Raw genomic sequence first — 4,093 nt, 5'->3', positions numbered from 1 at the left:
TCTCACGGCCACTTCCAGGGGGCCGGAAGGTCGCCTAGGCCCAGCCCTTTTCCCGCGGTGCTTTGCGGCCGAGCATGCGCAGCGTAGCCGACCGCCCGGGCTCCGACTCCAGGGTGGGAAAGGGCTCCGCCGGGATGGGGCCTGAAGCGGGTGAGGGGGCGGGGAGAGCCCGTAGGCCTCCGGGGACCTTAACCCTTGCAGCCTCACCTAGATGGCAGCCAAGTCCGGACCCTTAAAGGCTGAGGCAGCGGGTCTTGACTCAGACAAGAGCTCAGGCGGGGCCATTAGATTTCCTGAGTTCGAGAGACGACTCTATTGGCGACTTTCTTTAAAAAAAAATAAAAAGTAAAAAATAAATCCCAGCCGAAACCGGTTTGGCTCAGTGGATAGAGCGTCGGCCTGCGGACTGAAAGGTCCCAGGTTCTATTCGGTCAAGGGCATGTACCTTGGTTGCAGGCACATCCCCAGTAGGGAGTGTGCAAGAGGCAGCTGATTGATGTTTCTAACTCCCTCTCTCCCTTCCTCTCTGTAAAAAATCAATAAAATATATATTTTAAAAATCCCATTTCTTCATCTTTGAAATGAGGATAATTATTATACTGCCTACCTCATGGGCTTGTGACGATTAGAAAGGCGATGTTAATCAAGTACCGGGTACAGAGTAAATTCCCAGTAAAAGGAATTATTTGCAGAGATAGAGAGGGGGTTCAGGCTTCTTCCATTTGGGGGAGCTCTGAGTATTTTAAAAATTAAAATAATTCCAAAACAGTGTGGCAAAAATTATGGTAGATTTTACTTTTTAAAAGTTTATCTTTATTGTTGAAAGTATTATAGATGTGCCCCTTTTCCCCTAATGAACCCCACCACCGGCTTCTGCCCCCCCCCCTTCACTACACCATTGTCTGTGTCCAGGGATTATGCATGTACTAGAGGCCCAGTGCACGAAATTCCAGATCTCTACTGGCTGCCAGCTGCCAGCTGGGGCCTTCCTTCGTTCAGTCTCACCCCCTGGTGGTCAGCGCACATCATAGCGAGCAATCGAACCCCTGGTTGATTGAACTCCTGAGGGGACACTTTGCATATTAGGCTTTTATATATAGAGATATATAGAGATGCCAAAAGTTCTCCCCCCTTCCCTCTGAGATTCCTCAGTCTTTGCTGTGCTTCCATGTCTATCTATTTTGTTTTTCAGTTTTTTTGTTGATTAGATTCCACACATAAGTGAGATTATGGTAGATTTTAAATGCTATTTAAGGAGTTAAACACCATCAATACATAAAAAGTATAGGATAAAAAAATGTGCTATTCCTTAAGTCATAATAGGACTATACAATATATAGAGTGGATTTATTGCAATCCTGTCTTTGACCATACTACTTGAGATATTATTTAGTCTAAATATGAGGCCCCTTGTGAATGGGATGTCCATGCCAAAAGGGCCTCCTGCTGTAGTCCCTAAACATCTTCTGCAGTTAATTAACCTCAAATTCAGACCCTTTGGTGATGTTGAATACAGTTAGTTCTCAATATCATTGATAGGTTGAGCAACCTTAAGTGAAATGAAGTATAATGAACTCAGTTTTACCTTAGCCTAATTGGTATAAACAAATGTTAAGTTCCTAAGGCCTCATCAACTTTTAATAAAACGTTATTCAAGGACCTGCTGTACTTGACTGGTAACTGAAGTTAATTTCTCCAACAGCTATTCTTACGTTCATAATCCTATGTAATAAAAGCCTAATATGCAAATTGACCAAACAGCAAAACAACTGGTCGCTATGACGGGCACTGACCACCAGAGGGCAGACGTTCAACATCAGAGGGTGGGTCCACAGCCGCTCGGCTGACCTGGATGATTGGTGCTCCCACAGCAGACCGATTCCTGCAGGCCACGCCCCCCACCAGTGCACGAATCCTGTGCACCTGGCCTCTCGTATGGTATATAGAAATTAGGTATAACATTTTTTTAAAAATATACTTTTTATTGATTTTATTTTTACAGAGAGGAAGGGAGAGGGATAGAGAGCTAGAAACATCGATGAGAGAGAAACATTGATCAGCTGCCTCCTGTACACTCCCCACTGGGGATGTGCCCACAACCACGGTACATGCCCTTGACTGAAATCGAACCTGGGACCCTTCAGTCCGAAGGCCGACTGAGCCAAACCAGTTAGGGCTAGGTATAACATTTTGTTATCTGTTCTCAGCTCCCTTTTCTTGCCTTCTTTTGGCTAATTTGAACACCTTTTTAGTATTTTGTTTTAATTTATTGTGTTTATGACCATATCTCTTTGTATATTATTTTTAGTGGTTATTCTAGGGATTACAATAAACATAAGTAACTTTTCTTTTTTTAAAAAAATATTTTATTGATTTTTTACAGAGAGGAAGGGAGAGGGATAGAGAGTTAGAAACATCGATGAGAGAGAAACATCCACCAGCTGCCTCCTGCACACCCCCTACTGGGGATGTGCCCACAACCAAGGTACATGCCCTTGACCAGAATCGAACCTGGGACCCTTCAGTCCGAAGGCCGACACTCTATCCACTGAGCCAAACCGGTTAGGGCCATAAGTAACTTTTCATAGTTCACCTAGAATCAAAATTTGGCCACTTCAAGTGGAATTTTTACCTTCATATAAGTCCCTTTATCTTCCCTACCTTTTATGTTATAGTTGTCATATATATTAGAACCGTAAAATTCTAATTGTGAAAATTTGAATTACAATTTTTGCTATAAACTATCAAATATTTTAAAAAGAACTCAAGAGGAGCCCAACTGGTTTGGCTCAGTGGATAGAGTGTTGGCCTGTGGACTGTTGGGTCCCAGGTTTGATTCCGGTCAAGGGCACATGCCTCAGTTGTGGGCTCAATCCCCAGTAGAGGGTGATTCTCTCATCATTGATGTTTCTATCTCTCTCTCCCTCTCCCTTCCTCTCTGAAATCAATAAAATCTTTTTTAAAAAGAACTCAAGAGGAGAATAGTTTATTATGTTTACCCAGATATTTACAATTTCTGTCCTTGATGCTCCAGGTTCCTTCAGGTATCATTTGCCTTCTATCTGATGAACTTCGTTTAGCAAATCTTTTAAAGCAGGTCTTTTGGCAAAAAATTATTTTGGTTTTCCTCGTCTAATAATGTCTTTATTTTACCTGCATTCCTGAAGGATATTTTCACTGGATGTAGAAGTGTGTTTCCTGGTGTTTTTTTGGGTGGGAAATCCCAGCAAGGTGCTGACTCCATCAAATGACCTTCACTGACCTTACCACAATACCTGGGAGATTGAGTAGTGCTTCCCAACTCTGAAGTCTAAGATTGTGGGAAAGCATGAGGCTGGTCCCAGAAAGGTACAGCATACAGAAAACTGCCTATCTAAATGTCTTGTCATGGTCAAGGTTGCCCAAAGCCACTCAGGATAATGTCACAATCTAATTAACCCCCAATTCCTTCTATCCCTTCTGTGTACATGGACACCCACATTTAGTATTTAAATCACAGACAAAATCAATGATTCTCTCTCATCATCGATGTTTCTATCTCTCTCTCCCTCTCTCTTCCTCTCTGAAATCAATAAAAACAAACAAACAAAAAGCCCTAGCCAGTTTGGCTCAGTGGATAGAGCATTATTCTGTGGACTGAAGGGTCCCAGATTTGATTCTGGTCAAGGGCTTGATCCCCAGTAGGGGGCATGCAGGAGGCAGCCAATCAATGATTCTCTCTCATCATTAATGTATCTCTCTCTCTCTCTCTCTCTCACCCTCTCCCTTCCTCTCTGAAATCAATACAAAAAAAGTTACAGACAAATAACAGAAACACCTGCCTGTATATACATGCTGCTATGAATGTTTATATTCTTTGCAGATAAACATGTTAAAACATAAATGCATCATTAAATAAATACTCACTGGCCCAAATTTATAAATACTGCTTCACCCTAATTAAAACTTCTTCCATTACCCCCAGGCCCAAGTAAAGCTATGGAGTTCCTTCCTCTTGGTCTTGGCCAGGTAGTCCCAAGACAGGGGACAGAGGTATAGAGAAGGTTGGGCCTGTCTGTGATGGATGGAGAAACTAAATAATTAAATTCATAAT

The sequence above is a fragment of the Eptesicus fuscus genome, chromosome 9 (assembly GCF_027574615.1).
Source record: "Eptesicus fuscus isolate TK198812 chromosome 9, DD_ASM_mEF_20220401, whole genome shotgun sequence".
Lineage (NCBI taxonomy): Eukaryota > Metazoa > Chordata > Mammalia > Chiroptera > Vespertilionidae > Eptesicus > Eptesicus fuscus.
The sequence above is the reverse complement of the archived record's forward strand: the minus strand, read 5'-3'. Positions refer to the sequence as shown.